The 16,932-nt window shown below is 38.8% G+C and overlaps 1 long non-coding RNA gene across 1 annotated transcript in view; it reads right to left on the minus strand.

The window, feature by feature from the left end:
• Positions 1-5,202: 5,202 nt before the first annotated feature.
• Positions 5,203-16,932, minus strand: part of LOC101676341 — a 29,041-nt gene continuing 17,311 nt past the window's right edge. Inside the window, exon 4 of the long non-coding RNA XR_200095.3 lies at positions 5,203-5,250. This is a non-coding gene — a long non-coding RNA (uncharacterized LOC101676341). The remainder of the gene's footprint in view (positions 5,251-16,932) is intronic.

Raw genomic sequence — 16,932 nt, forward strand, 5'->3', positions numbered from 1 at the left:
CCACTGTTTTAAAGACACAAAAGGCATTTAATACAGCCTGAGAGGATGCCAGGAAGCTTTGTTAAGAGGGTGAAGCCTGAGCTGAGGCTCAATGGAGACATATGTAAGGAAGGGCTGACTGTCCAGACATAAGGAACACCACCAGCAAAGGCACCAGGTGTGAAGAGCAGGTCTCCCTTCCTCAGTGCCAGTCAAGCAAAAGGTGCAGTGAGGACAGACCCCAGAGCTGCGACAGCATGAGATACAGATGGCCTTGGATGCACCAAAGGAGCTGAAACTTCATTCTACAGGCGGCCAGAGCTCTGGAAGGTTTTACAGAGCAGGGGAGCAGCGACATGGTGAGAGTCGTGTGTTAGCACTAGCACTCTGGCAACAATATGGTGAATGGATTTGGGAGGTTTACACTGGACAGAGGGAGCTCAGTTAAGAACCTGTGCCTCGTCAAGGTAAGAGATGATTTAAAAGAACAGACGGTCAACTAATTAAACACCAAGTCTCCCTCCCCTTTTTAAATTCATTCAGACTATTATAACTAGTGATTTGCTCAGGGGAGCAAATCAAATATCACCTTGAATTCATGAATGCAGACCTGGACAATAAAAAAGTAGCCACACAGATCAAACTCTGCGTTTCTATAAGCTGTGTTCTTCCAAACCCTCAAACAGAAATTCCTATCCTCTCTGCTCAATTTAATCATTTCCCTTAATAATTAGGGAACAGAGAGCAGAGAACAAGGGTAGAAGTGGGTTTACAAGCTATGTTTAATTATTTCTTGCAAGAGCATAATTGGGATGACATTAAAGAGGTCTGAGGTCACAGAATTTTTTTTTTTGCTTTCACTATAATGTGTATGCTTCTCTGTGTGTGCACTTGTGTCCATATACAGTATTTATTTGCACACTTTAACATTGCATTATACTACCATACTCCAACCCAAACCCCTATTAGCTCTTGTCTGGACTTCAGTGACTCCCTGCTAGTCTTATTTCTACTCTTAACCCACTGCAATCCATTTTATACATGGTATCTACAGTAATCCTTTACAAATATAAATCCCATCATATCATTTGCCTACTCATAATCCTCCAGTAACATCCTGTTCCCCCATATGAAAAAAATCCTAACCCTTCCGCTGTTCTGCAAAGCCCTGCATAACTGACTCCTGACTGCGTCTCTAATGATGTCTAGCCCTCCTTGCCTTGCTCACCAGGCGTATCGCCTTGGCTTTGGTGCATTTCCGTCTAAGGGCCTTCCCACGCTGTTCTCTGTCAGGACTGCTCCAGCCCTAGAGCCTCACACAGGCTTCTGGTCCTAACACCTTATGGAAAGCTTCTTTCTTCATCACTCAACCGGGAGTAGCCTCTCCATCACTCCCTATCACTTCACTGTTTTATTTGCATCATGGTAGCCCCAGGAACACTGCCTGGCACACCAGAGGTTCTCAGTCAGTATTTGTGGAATGAATGGATAAATGAATTACAGGTACAATTTTCTTGCCGTATTTGCTTTTCATGGTTCTCACAAAGTTGTCATGCGAATGATCCCATGTTGGTAGTTAGTTCAGAGCCAACTTTTGAACGTCAACTTTTGTTTTGTTGCTTTGCCTTGGTCTGAGTTTTATTCCTTCTTAAAGCGTAGAGGGGAACTTCAAAATTATGTAGGAAGTACATGGGTTTTTCTTAACCAGCTAGAGGTATTAGTCACGGTTGTAAAACAATAAAATTTTACGAGCATGTACATTTATGGAATAATGCCAATGTTTTTTCTTTAGAGAAAGAGGGAAAAAATAAAAGATCTTACAATTTGGAGGACACACATGTATAAATAATTTATTATAAAAATATGACAAATGCTGTAATCAAGACACAAAGCACCATGGGAACGCAGCAGCAGGAACTGCTTTCCATGCCCATGAAAGTCAGGGAGGGAAAGCCTCAGAGCAGTGACGACAGTGGAGACAGGTCCTGGAGTATAAGGAATTTTCTAGGTATAAAGGAGGGAGAGAGGCATTGCAGATCCATGGAACACCATTCAGAGAGCCACAGCTGTGTAGGGGAAAATAAGCACCATGCAGAAAATATCTTTTCCCCCTCTAGTGACCCACAGATGACCCACTCCAACCAGTGGTCTTCCTTGAACTACTCTTAAAACTATTCAGAAGACAGGTGAATCATTTCCCCCATAAGGTAGATGTAGAACCCTCAAATGAATCCACAACAGTAAAAAAAAAAAGCTCAGGGGGTGCCTGGGTGTGGCTCAGTCTGTTGAACTTCCAACTCTTGTTTTCAGCTCAGGTCGTAATCTCCGGGTTGTGGGATAGAGCCCCGTGCTGGGCTGTGTTCAGTGTGGAGTCTGCTTGGGATTTTCTTTCCCTCTTCCCCTTTTGCTCATGCTCTCTCTGTCTTATAAAAAGAGAAATCTTAATTGAAAAAAAAAATAAATAAAATTAAAAAAAATAAAAAGAGAAATCTTAGAAAAAAAAAAAGCTTCTCTGGGTGAAGAAGATGGAGGGGTCTCTACAGTGGTCCTTGACCTCTTGTTCTCCCTCCCAGTGAGTACCGATGGCCCACTTTAGGTCCCCAGAGCTTTAAGGCAAATAATTTAAAAGCCATTGCCTTTTACTTTTTAAAAGAAACTGAGTGGGAGCTGTAGTGGCCATGAAAACACACCACTCAGATCTCCTGCTGCAGGGAGTGTAGGGATAGATGGTGATTTCCTATGGCTCTTGTAGGACTCCAAGCTCCCCAGGGGAGTGACTGGCCAGTGACTGGTATGACAGGGCTGCTTATGCAGGCCTCTTCCTTCAAGACGGAGGACTCCTCTGATGGGCGACTCTGGCGCCAAGCCTGTCTTTCTGTCAACCTGGCTAAGAAATTTGTAGAACTGGGCTGCAGTCTGACACTGCTGACCAAGTGGAGACTGCTGAGACGACCTCCCTCTCATCATCCTAGTTCTCTTCACTGCCTCCAGCTCTTTCCCCCCCCCCCCCCCCATCAGCATTTCCCTTACGAATATCTTGCATGTCTAATCCGGTCTTGTTATCTGCTTCTAGAAGGACCCGAACTAACAGAGGAGCCTATGGCAATGAAACCAGTTGCACGTTTCCAGATTATCTAAAGTAAGGACTTCCAAAGGGCACTGATATTGGCACGATTCCAATAAAACCCAATAGAGAGAAGGAGAGGACAGAGAAAGGAACTCTTAAGCACTCTCTTGTACTCTGAAAGCTGCTAATTGATCATGAGTCAAACCCAAAATCTAAATATGGGCAGACTGAAAACTTGAATAGATATTTAAACAGCCAAAGTAGAACTGAAGATTAGTTAATGGGGGCTGTTTTCACACCCACACAACCTGGCAGATCAGCAAGCTGTACAGTCTTTGTCGCAAAAATACTACAGAAATATGGTTCTTTGCAAACATCTTCTGTCTCTGTACAAATGACATAGGATCCGGAGGCATTTCTGCAAATAATATGTTTTCCTATGCCAGTGTATAAATAGCTTCAGAGTACGGAGATAAAGTGAAAGTTGCCAATGCTATTGCTACATTGACAAGAGAAGCAGCTGATTTGGAGCTTGTCCTGCTATTTGCTGCTAGTCCTGAAATGTAATGAGACCGAGCACATTGTTGTTTTCACACAACCAGATAAGAGGGCAGATTCTGCCATCTCTCACTACGTGGAAAAGGCCAGAATGATGCCTTTCCAAGTTACCTGCCTTTGCAATGAGATTACAGCAAGCAAGTGCTTTCCTCCTATTGGAAAAGACTCTAAATGATGACCAAATCAAGGTCTCCCAGCTTTTAATGCCATAACATCCATGTGATTCTTCTGGACTGGACCAAAGATACTTCCATTCTCTGGACCAAAGATACTTCCATTATAAAGGGCGAGAAAGATCTGCAGAAAATATGAAAATCTAGGATGTGCTAGCACAGCTTGGAGATCTGCATCATTAAGTGTCCTGACGCCCTGACTTGCCCACAGTAGCCCTTGTGATCACTTTGGACTTCACCATCCCTTCATGTATGCTCTAGTTCATACATTAAACCATTCCTGACACCTTACTATGTGCAGGCACTATGCAGTCTGCTGGGGATAAAGCGATAAACATGATCAGCAACGTTCTTGTTCTGAGAGATTATGTTCTTGGTGGGGAGAGGTGTGTAAATACACAACATAATGGAAATACGACTGATCAGATGGAGTAACTGGAAAAAGAGTGCTATTTTACACAGACTGCTCAGAGATGCCCTGAGAAGCCAGTCATGGAGAAGACTATGACAGAGAGGGAACATCAAGTGCAAACACTTAAGTGGGACTGAACTTGGCCTGTTCAAGGAACAGAAAGATGGCTGAGGGGGCTGGATCATAGTGAGCATATAGACATGAAGTAGAAGAGGAGGTCAGTATGAAAGGTGGGACCCCCAATCTTGGAGGGCCCCATAGGCTCAGTATGAGTCTAGGCTTATTCCAAGTACAAGGGGGAGACCCCTGGAGTTCTGGGGGGTTTTGTTTTGTTTGTTTTCAGATACTTTAAATGTTGGATATTTTTATGAAAAATCTGAGTGTTTACATTTTTCTAATCATCAATCACCCTTCCTTGTTAGGTTCCTTCCTTGAAGAATGTGAACTTTTATGTCCTTGTGAAATAAAGAAAGACAAGACTATGGTAAAAATCAATGTGAAACCCAATAGTTGGTCCGTATGGACGGAACCCAAAGGGAGGAAAGCAGCCAAACAAGCTCTTGTGTTACGACAAACCTCGAGTGCAGAGAGGTGGTGAACTGGCTACTGACACTAAGGGGGCATGAAACTTGAACATGTAATTCAGTGTAAGGCCCAGGAAATAGGCACAGTTACAAAAGTGGTTCAGTGACCTCCAGGATGGGTGCCATGATTTGTTTTCTTGCTGGATGTGGTCTTGTCTCCCTAATGAAGAAGGGCAAGAGGCTTGAAGTCTGCCTGCTTTTGGTTGATTAGAAAGTAAAGTGAACATTCATCCTTCTTTTTGGCTGTTCAGTATCTAAAACCCTTTCCCATGTTTGGATTTGCCCATCTTGTGTCTATGAAACAGCACACCTTGGGACGCCTGGGTGGCTCAGTTGGTTAAGCAGCTGCCTTCGGCTCAGGTCATGATCCCAGCGTCCTGGGATCGAGTCCCGCATCAGGCTCCTTGCTCGGCGGGGAGCCTGCTTCTCCCTCTGCCTCTGTCTGCCATTCCGTCTGCCTGTGCTCGCTCTCTCTCTCTGAAAAAGAAATTTAAAAAATCTTAAAAAAAAAAAAAAAGAAAAGAAACAGCACACCTTCTACAAGAGAAACTGAAGTGCCAGATATTTGCTTTCGCGGTCTCTACTTCTAGAGTCAGCATGAGTAATAGCAGGAAATGAAGTCATAACAAACTCTCTAGTGTGTCTCAGGGTCAGAGTGGCAGAATGATCAAGCTTCTGGCGCAAGAGTGTAGAAGGGCTGGTGGAGCCCAGGGTCCCATAAGCCTATGCAAGTCACTATGTCCCTTCTCAGGAGTGCTGGAGTACTCTTCCTAATGTCTCACTACATACTTAACTTGGCAGCCTTCCCAGAGGTTCTGTGAGCCACACAATACTCTTTAATAAATTCTCCTTCAATCTGACAGAGTTGGTTTCTAGTCTTTGCAACTAAGAACTGTGAATGGTCCAGAAATTGGAAGGAAGAGGTTGCAAGTCATACAGCCCTATAGAAATATGGGATGCATGTGGAAACATGGACATGTCATCTGGCTTGGTTGAGACTGAAGGTGATGAAAATCCAGCTGGCGTTAAGGGTTCTTGTCATGATCTGGCGAAGCAGTTAATCAGATCATCATCTGTGTGTATCTAGACTGAACTGCCATCAAAGGCAAAGCTTCAGGGAACTAAGAGATCAATACTATTGAATAATATGAAGGTTACGGGAATTCAAGGACTACAGGATGAGAAGACTTCTTCTAATAATAATTGATAGCTTAAGTAAAAAGAAAGTCATGCTCAAGTTCCCAAATTCTCAGTTCAAAGCACATGCTGAAAACCAGAGGCTTCTGTGCCTTTGTTAAAATAATTTATCACTCACTGCTTAAATATGCAGGAAGTCAAATATCAAATGTACAGTTTGACCCTGAAAATTACTGAACTAAAAAGATCTGAATTCACTAAAGAGAACAAACTGAGGGTTACTTGGGGCGGGGCAGGGGTTGGGTTAAATAGGAAGGCACTTGTGATGAGCGCCGGGTGTTGTATGAAGTGATGAATCACTAAATTCGACATCTGAAACTAATACTGCGCTGCATGTTAACCAGCTAGAATTTAAATAAAAATATGAGGGGGAGAAATGAAGGTAAAAAAAAGGAAGAAAAGAGTTGAATTTACATCTTAAGCCTGTTTTCTTAAGAGAAAGCTTGGTTGGGGGAGAGTGGGCCTAGAGAATTTCAATGAGAATATTTAGATGATTCATGGAAGACATGACCAAGGCATGCTGCATTGAACGTTTTTTCTTTAAGCTTTTATTTATTCATTTGAGAGACAGAAAGAGTGCACACAAGCCAGGGGCAGGGGTTAGGGGAGAGGGACAAGCAGCCGCCAGGCTGAGTGCAGAGCCTGATGCAGGGCTCGATCATGACCTGAGCCCTAAATCAAGAGTCAGACACTTAACCAACTAAGCCACCCAGGCACTCCTGCTGCACTGAACTCTTGAGAAGACCCAATTACCTAATTGTTAACTATAAGAATTTCCTTACATAGTGACATGATGGACCCTTGAATACTGGCAGATTCTTCTATACATCTTCAAGAACAAAACAATATAAATGGTAGATAAGAATCCTTACTCCATGAGAAGCGCTGAAGCTATCAAACTTGGCAAACATTTAGTTCTTTTACTAACTAAACCAAGTTAAAATAATTTAAGCCAAATCTGAATAGTCATTCTCATTAGTTTTTGAACCCAAGACCAGCCCTTGCAGTCTAACCTAGTTTACCCACAATCGCCTGAATCTTGAACTCCCACGGAGTATCCTTTGCTTTCCCCTCCTCTATGCCTGTAAGAGACATAAGGGGTGTTTTCATTTGTCAGGGTCAGCAATATTCTCTCACCATACTGCGTCAGGGTCCTGCCAATTCTCTGGGTTTGTATCAAATTTAGTCCACAGAATATGGAACTGGCTAACTATAGTACTCACATCAAACTGATAAACTTGGAAACAGGAAGTAGCATGCAGCCTAGGTGTCTTGGTAAACCATGTGTGTCTGATGGTGAAGAATAAATATAATTAGGGGGCTTGTTATCTTATGAAGTTACAAGTATGTGTGAATGTGTGCATGTTAGCGGGGGAAGAACTGGGGAATGTTGGGATGTATTTTTACAAAATCAAAGACAGTAGCTGTCCATTGCTTTTCATACCATTAAGAAAGAGGCACAGGGCTTTATAGATCTTTTTAAATTTTGGAAATCATGTGTACCACATTTGGATGCTGAGGCAGACACTAATAATTGTCTACCAATATGGATTTCTTTTTTTTAATGGAACCCTAACTCTGTTTGAGCAGCAATGTGTTCAGCTAAAAATACTCAGATACCCTTGCAGTTAGAAGTCACCAACTATCAGAGTGGGACTAATGTGACATAAGTTCAAGACTTCTAAGAAAGGTACCACCCCTTTTTGTTTCCTTCCCTCTTCCTACCTGGAGCTGTGGTAGACGACCTGTGACCATGACTGTAAGGCACAAATCACAGGTGAAGGATGGTGGAGCAGAAATATTGAAGGATCCTGGGACACTATTGATATTAGGTAGTCACTGCACAAGCCCTGGGCTATTTACCTCTGCACTTCCTAACATAGGACAAAAATAACCCCCCACTTGGTTAAACAATCAGGGTTGGATATCTTGTCCCTAATACAATGCCTAACTGGTACAAATGTGCTGTACTGACTCATATATTGGGTGACTGGAAAGGTGGCTTTGACTGGGGCCCAGAGAAATTTCTCCAAATTGTCTAGGTGTTGGTACAAGCAATTTTCTCCCTTGGCCCTTATTACCAGAAAGTCCAGAGGTGCTCAAGGTACCTGTGGCGGAAAATATATTTATGGATTCTTTGGACAGATTCTTTGGAAAATCTGTTAGGAGAATAACAGTGGAGGACCCTCAGGTTTTAAACAAAACCAAACCCCTCTAGGCAAGTAACAATTCTTTTTTTGAGGAAAAAAACTTGTAACTTGACAATGAATTATAGTGCATAAGCCTATTTCTGGACTCTCTCTTTTTTTTTAAATTTAATTTCTTTTCAGTGTAACAGAATTCATTGTTTATGCACCACACCCAGTGCTCCATGCAATACATGCCTCCCATAATACCCACCACCAGGCTCCCCCAACCTCCCACCCCCACCCCTTCAAAACCCTCAAATTGTTTTTCAGAGTCCATAGTCTCTCATGGTTCATCTCCCCCTCCAATTTCCCTCAACTCCCCTCTCCTCTCCATCTTCCCAAGGAAGAGGGACTCTCTCTTCTATTCCGTTAGTCTATTTGTCTATCTCTATGCCAGTACTATAATCGCTCAGTTTTTAAAAGTTCAAAAAAATTCATGATATATGGTAGAGCTAGTCTCCAACCCTGTTCTTCAGAGGCTTTTAATTACTCTTGGCAAAATACTATTTTTGTAATTTTAAATAAATCTTAGAATCATATGCCAAGTTCCATGAAAAAAAGACTTATTGGAGGGGCGCCTGGGTGGCTCAGTGGGTTGAAGCCTCTGCCTTTGGCTCAGGTTGTGATCTCAGGGTCCTGGGATCCAGCCCCGCATCAGGCTCTCTGCTCAGTGGAGAACCTGCTTCCTCCTCTCTCTCTCTGCCTGCCTCTCTGCCTACTTGTGATCTCTGTCTGTCAAATAAATAAATAAAATCTTAAAAAAAAAAAGATTTATTGGAACTTTGATGGCTTCACACTAAATCTATTGAACTGGGGAAAAGCAGCATGAGGATTCCAATCCATGATAATAGTATGTGTCTCCATTTGTGTAATTTTTAAGTCCTCTCAAAATTTTTATGGTTTTCTCCATAACAGTCTTGTATATTTTCTGATAGACTATTCCTTGACATCTGGTATTTTTGATACTAATATAAATACAATTTTAAAACTGTTTATTTTCTATTTTGTGGCTAGTACTTAGAAATATGATTATATATTAGCTTCATATCAAGCAAACTTGCTAAACTCTTTAAATCTTGTAATTTATGTGGATTCTTTCAAGTTTTCTAGACATAATTTTCTTATCTACAAATAATGCCAATCTTCTCTGACTATTCTAATTTTTTTATTTTACTTGTCTTACTACTCTGTCTAGGACCTATTATAATGCTAAATTAGGTAAGTGTTATCAGAAATTCTTCTCATTTTTTTTAATCTCAAAGAGAATGCTTTCAATATTTTACCATTTTATATATATGGTTTTCTGTTTTCTCCCCTCTCAATATTCAAAAGGGTATGCTTCTGTGTAGTTAAATTCAATATTGTCAGATTTTTTTCTCATAAGGTTGAAACAATTCATATTCAGCATTTTTGCCAGCAACTGGTATTATATAATACTTGAAAATATTTGTCATTCTGTTGGGTGTTAAAATGATATTTTATTATTACTTTAATTTGTATTTTCTCAGTAGTTGGTGAGTTTCATCTTTCCATATGTTGGTGACCAGTGGAATTTACCTTCTTATGAATGGTCTCTCTGTATCCTTTGCCCAACTTTTAAAATTTCTTCTTTCAACTTCAAAGAGATTTCTGTATATTAAAATTAACTCCCATATGTTCTCTACATTGCAACTATTTTTCTAAACTTGTTATTATTGACTTTATGTTTTTTAGCTATAAAACTGTTCTAAATTTACATATGACAAAATGTCTATTTTATTTGTGTGTCTATTTTTCCACCCTTGTCCCCATGTTGTCTTTCAAATATTTTTTGTAATTTTTTCTTTTTCTTTTTTTTAAGATTTTATTTATTCATTTGAGAGAGAGAACATGAGAGAGGAGAAGGTCAGAGGGAGAAGCAGACTCCCCGCGGAGCTGTGAGCCTGATGCGGGACTTGATTCCTGTACTCCAAGATCATGACTTGAGCCAAAGGCAGTTGCTTAACCGAGATTCCCAGGCACCCTATGTAATTTTTTCTTAATTCTACATTTAAGTCTTTTAGCCATCTGGAACTTATTTCTATATATTGTGTAAGATGAAGGCCTAATTTTATTTTCTTTCAGTCAGATAACTGTATTACCACCATTTATTAAATAACTCACTCTTCCCCACTTAAATGAAAATTCTATCTTTATATTAATTCTCGTATGTAATTGGATTATCTATGCTATTGTGTTTTGATGTCTATCCTATGCCAATAACATTTTTATCAAAGCAGATGATGCTGTGTTATTTTAACTGCTGAAGCATGTCCCTCTACTCCTCTTCACTAATCTTATTTTTCATACTTTTCTTGGTTATTCTTAGATACTTATCCACTGATATAAACTCTAAGATCATTTATTTAATTCTCCTTTCATCTTCTCCTTCCTTTTGTAATGAAAGAACTCTCACTGGAATAGAGTTTCATTAAATTTATATATTAGTTTAGGAGGATTGAGACTTTTATGATATTAAATATTTTTCCATGCAAACTCATGATTTGTGTTTCCATCCAAACATTCTATGTCTTTGTATCCTTCATTGAGACGTTTATAATTTCCTATACCCTGCTTTTTGAATTATATTTATTCTTAAGCATTTTATAGTATTTATCACTATTGTGGATGGAATATCTCTTCCATATTCATTTTTAGGCTTATTTGTAGGATAAAGCTATTTATTTATTTATTTAGTATACCTATCTTCTATCCAGCCACTTTGCCTAGAGCTCGTAAGTCAATTTTCTTTTTGTAACAGTATCCCTTGGGTTTTCTACCTCTACCTCTTCTTTTCCAGTGTTGATATCAGTTATTTAATTTTTTATTCTTGTTTCGATTGTTGACATTTCCAAGACAATGTTAAATAAAAATGGCAATGGTGACAAAGCAGTCTAGTTTGACTTTAATAGAAATTGTTTGTGATTTATCATTTATTATAGTATACAGTTTTATTTTTTGTTAACTAGTCTTTAATATATATAAGTCATTTCCTTCTATTTCAATCTTACTTTTTCACAGTCATATTTATCTTTGTTTCCTTAGCACCTACCTCTGCATTTAGCACATATTAAGCTTTTAGCAAACGACCTATGAATGAGTGTAGCATTATTAGTTTTTGCCCCAATGTACCATCAGAGCTATTCATGAGAGCCATCCCTTTCAAAAAGAGACTGGCAGATTAATAGTTTTTGTCTCATACTTTTAATACTGGAGGCAGAGGTACCAGGCTCCCTGTAGCCATCCTCCATCAGGGAGGGATATCTCACTTTTATTTATTTTTTTTTATAAAGGTTAAGCAATAAATTTCACCAGATCTTTAACATTTGCTTTTTTACCCCCTTAATTGCTCATTTAATAGATTATATTAACAATATTCCTGACATTCATTTGCACTTTATGCAAGTTCTGCCTTATTACTTTCATTTATTTTTTAATTAGCTCTGCTCTTTTATAATGGATTATTCCTTTAACATGTTGCTGGATTTTGTTATAGTTTATTCAGAATTTATAAATTTCTATACATGTCTGAGATTGATCTGAAATTTTATTCTGGAATTGGTATTAAAGTTATGCTATCTTTATAAAATAAATTGGAGGGGCTTTCATCTTTTTCAAATGACTGGAATATTTTAAATAACATTGGAATAATTTGTTCTTTAGAGGTTAGATAAGGCTCAGCTGTGAAGCCATCTGGTTCTGGTATTTTGTCCATTAGTAGACTCTAATTACTTTCCAATATCTGTTATGGTAACTGGTTTATTCTTAAGTTTTCTAAATTAGCTAGAAAATTATTTACTTATTCTAGATTTTAAGGTGTTTGCCATAGAGTTGCATGTAGTATTCACTTATAATTTCTCTTTTATCTATAAGTTTTAGAAGTGTTTATCAATCCTTTCAAAGAACTAGCTTTTGAATTTACCTGGGTTTTTGTTTTCTATTTTCATAAATTTCTTTTCCCCTTTCATTCCTTCATTAATTCTGTCTAACTTCTTTCTTTTTTTTTTTTTTAAGATTTTATTTATTTATTTGACAGATAGAGATTACAAGTAGGCAGAGAGGCAGGCAGAAAGAGAAGGAGAAGCAGGTTTCCTGCAGAGCAGAAAGCCCGTTGCAGGGCTCGATCCCAGGACCTGGGATCATGACCTGAGCTGAAGGCAGAGGTTTAACCTACTGAGCCACTCAGGCGCCCCTAGTTTTTTTTTTTTTTTTTTTTTTTTTAAATGAAAATTTGTTTGAAATAGAGAGAGAGAGAGGGAGGGAAGGCATGGGGGCTGGGGGGAGGAAGGGCAGAGGGAGACGGAGAAGAAGACTCCCTGCTGTGCAAGGAGCCATATGCTAGGGCTGGATCCCAGGACACTGAGATCATGACCTGAGCCGAAGGCAGATGCTTAACCAACCTAGCCACCCAGGTGCCCCCTTTCAACTTTTTTTTTAAACTTATTTTGTTGTAACTTGGAATATTTAAGATCCCAATATCCTATTAATTTAAAAAAATGTTCTTTTGTTAAGTCAACCAAGGTTTGATTTTTTACAACCAGAACTATATTCTAGTTGTAGAGATAGAATTTCTAACCAGTACAGAAACAATAATCCATGAAAAAAGTTTCAGAATGGAAGTGAAAAAATTCTATTGGCATAAGAGTGTGTCAAGGAGATGAAAGGTTTTTTTTGTTTGTTTGTTTGTTTGTTTTATTTTAGATTTATTTATCTGACACAGAGAGCAGAAGCAGGGGGAATGGCAGTAAGAGGAAGAGAGCGAAGCAGATTCCCCACCAAGCTGGGAATCCAACAGAGGGCTCAAACCCAGGACTCGGGGATTATGACTCAAGCTGAAGGTAGACACCCAAGCAACTGAGCCACTCAGGTGCCCTAAGGAGATGAAATTTAAGATGAAAGTACCCTTCTCATCCTTTGGGGCAATGTTTTGCTATTCCTTTCTGCTTTTCACTACTGTCCTCTGAAAAGAAAAATAAAATCAATAATTTAATGTTTAAAATTAAATTTCTCCCAGATAGGAGAATTTAAATGCTAAGAATAATATGTTGTCAGGTACAGCTGAACTTTGGAGGATCCCAAAGCATTGTAAAATCTAAGGTTTTTCACCCATCCCTTTGCCTTCCCAGCTTGGTGGGGAATCTGCTTTGCTCTCTTCCTCTTACTGCCATTCCCCCTGCTTCTGCTCTCTGTGTCAGATAAATAAATCTAAAATAAAACAAACAAACAAACAAAAAACCTTTCATCTCCTTGACACACTCTTATGCCAATAGAATTTTTTCACTTCCATTCTGAAACTTCTTTCATGGATTATTGTTTCTGTACTGGTTAGAAATTCTATCTCTACAACTAGAATATAGTTCTGGTTGTAAAAAATCAAACCTTGGTTGACTTAACAAAAGAACATTTTTAAAAATTAATAAGATATTGGGATCTTAAGAAATATTCCAAGAACCAATTTTTGCTCTTTTGGGTATGATATTATCCCTGCTGAGAACACATCCTTTGGGTACAGAACACAAGAGAACCCTGACCCATAGTAGGTTATTTCAGATATTCAAAAAAGGTAGTAGTATGTAAGGTTCTAGAGCAAAATGAAGACTCATAAGCACTGACAATCTTGAGAAATCCTCTTATAGATCCAAAGAAGAAAAGCCACAGTCTGGTGTTTGCTGTTTGTGGAGGCCACTGAATGTGGATCTGAGGCAGTTTAACAGAAGTCATTTATCTAGGAGAAGGGACAGGAAGTAGCACTGCATGTCAGGAAGAAATGCAACTATGCTGATCTGGGGCATGTTTGCCTTTGGACCATCCCCTACTTTCCCTAGCTTTTATCTATATAGCAAGATCTGTATAGCCCAGTGGGCTATCCCAGTCTCTGGACTCTGGTAACATGACCTCCTTTCTCTGTTCCTCCAGCCAGTCTATGGTTAAGGGTTTCCTTCTCTAATCTCTCAGATGCCTCACTATTTCTATTGTCTTCTCAAGTTTTCCATAATCTGTGTGACCAATTCCCTGCATTAAATATCTTCTGTTTTTAGATAATCAGACCTTAATAGAGCAACTAATTGGAAAATCACCAATTTAGCATGGATGCATAGTGAAGGCATTTATGAGACATGAGAGAGAAAAGTAACATAATTATAGAGGTCTATTTTAGACTGCTTAGCCAGAGGGAAAGAACAGACTATAGTTTATACTTGGAAACCACAAACAAGCACATCCACAATAATTTGTTTACATCTTGGTACCATATTGTAATGTGTATTGTCAGTTTAACACATTTATCTTAGTAGGGCATAAGGATAGGCACAGTGTCTTATTCAAAGCTTGTATACCCAGCACTAAGCACAATGCCTAGCATATATTAGGTGCTCAATAAATGTATATAGAATGAATGGAAGATAATGCAGAGACAAGGGTGTTAAATTATTTTTAAGTCAGTCTCTTTCTGTGAGTTCCTAAGATGGAATCCAACAGACTCATTTTGGAGTCTATGGAGAGATTCCAGAAGGCCCACAAAATAGGGCAAGGAAAAAATGACATTTTTGTTTTCAGTAGCCTGTAAGGAAAAATTTGTCATTTCTGTCAGTTATGAGTATAGGAAACAATCCCTAGGAGTTTTTGGAGTACCTGTCACCAGTGGAAATCCGTGATACTTCTGTAACACATTACGGTTGTTGCAGCTCTCTCAAAATATTATCTATACCCAAATCATTGAAAAATTTTAAGTAATCAGATCACTTTTTCCTATGGCTGAGAGCTCTTAGAGGTGCAGCAGGTAGTGGGAGGTAGGGATATCTTGTGACATTGCCAGAGATAGGATGTTTCTATCTTGTCAACCATGTCACTGTGGCCTAGCTTGCTAATGATAAGGAACAATTTCTATTAAATCTTTCCTTACATGTTCATATGCTAGATACTTTACATAATCCTCACAATACTCTAAGATATAGGCATTATTACGCCTATACTCCTCTTTAACAGGTGAGAAAATCAAAGCTCAGATGGTGATTATCCTAACCTATCTTGCAAGAGATGGAGCTAGAATTTTTAAATGTACCATATTGTTCTGATTACTACAGCTTTTTGGTATATCTTGAAATCTGGGATTGTGATATTTGCAGCTTTGTTCATCTTTCCTAAGATTGTTTTGTCTATTTGGGGTCTTTTGTGGTTCCATACAGATTTTAGGACTATTTGTTGTAGTTCTGTGAAATATGTTGGCATTTTGATAGAGATTCCATTAAATCTGTAGACTGCTTTTGGCAGTATAGACATTTTAACAATAATGTTCTTCTTCTTCTTTCTTAAAAACATTTATTTATTCAACACAGAGAGAAAGATATTAAGAGAGGGAACCTAAGCAGAGGGAGTGGGAAAAGGAGAAGCAGGTTTCCTGCAGAGCAGGGAGCTCGACGTGGGGCTCAGTCCCAGGTTCCTGAGATCATGACATGAGCTGAAGGCAGACGCTTAATGACTGAGCCACCCAGGTGCCCTAATATTGGTTCTTCTAATCCATGAGCATGGAATATCTTTCCATTCGTTTGTGTCATGTTCAATTTTTTTTTTTAAGTTTTATTTATGAGAGAGAATGTGTACTCATGAAAGCACAAATGGTATTAAAGGGAAGAGAGAGAGGGAGAAACAGACTCTTCACTGAGCAGACAGCCCAACTTGGGTCTTGATCCCACAACCCTGGGAACATGATCTGAGCCAAAGGCAGATGCTCAACTGGCTGAGCCACTCGAGTGCCCCTCATCAATGTTTTATAGTCTCCAGAGAACAAGTCTTTCACCTCTTTGGTTACATTTATTCCTAGGTGTTTTATCATTTTTGGTGCAAGTATAAATGGCACTGTTAATTTCTCTGTTACTTCACTATTAGCGTATAGAAATACAATAGATTTCTGTATATTGATTTTGTACCCTGAGACTTTACTAAATTCATTTACGAGTTCTAGTAGTTTTTTCTTTTTGTAGAGTCCTTAGGGTTTTCTATATATGGTATATTATCTGCAAATAATCAAAAGTTTTATTTTTGCCTTACTAATCTGGACGCCTTTTATTTCTTTTTTTTATCTGATTGCTGTGGTTAGGACTTTCAGTTGTATGTTGAACAACATACATGTGAGTGGATATCCTTGTCTTATTCCTGATCTTATAGGAAAAGCTGTCAGTTTTTCACCACTGAATATGGTATTACCTATGGGTTTTTCATATACGGCCTTTATTATGTTGAGGTATGTTTCCTCTAAACCTATATTGTTGAGTTTGTTTTTTTTTTTAAATCATGAATGGATGTTTTACTTTGTCAAATGCTTTTTCTGCATCTATTGAGATAATAATATAGGTTTTTAAAATAATTTTTAAAAAGATTTTATTTATTTGACAGAACAAGACAAATCACAAATAGGCAGAGAGGGAGGAGGAAGCAGGCTCCCTGAGGAGCAGAGAGCCCGATGTGGGGCTCAATCCCAGGCCCCTGAGATCATGACCTGAGCCGAAGGCAGAGGCTCAACCCACTGAACCACCCAGGCGCCCCAATAATATAGTTTTTAATCCTTTCTCTTGTTAATGTGATGTATCACATTAATTTGTGAATACTGAACCACCTCTGCATCCTCAGAATAAATCCCACTTGATTGTAGTGAATGCTTTTTTAATATATGGTCATATTGATTTTGCTAATATTCTGTTGAGGGTTTTTGTATCCATGTTCATTAGAGATACTGCTCTGTAGTTCTCTTTTTCTGTCA

Source organism: Mustela putorius, unplaced genomic scaffold (assembly GCF_011764305.1).
Source record: "Mustela putorius furo isolate JIRA1106 unplaced genomic scaffold, ASM1176430v1.1 tig00000831_pilon_pilon_pilon, whole genome shotgun sequence".
Taxonomy (NCBI): domain Eukaryota; kingdom Metazoa; phylum Chordata; class Mammalia; order Carnivora; family Mustelidae; genus Mustela; species Mustela putorius.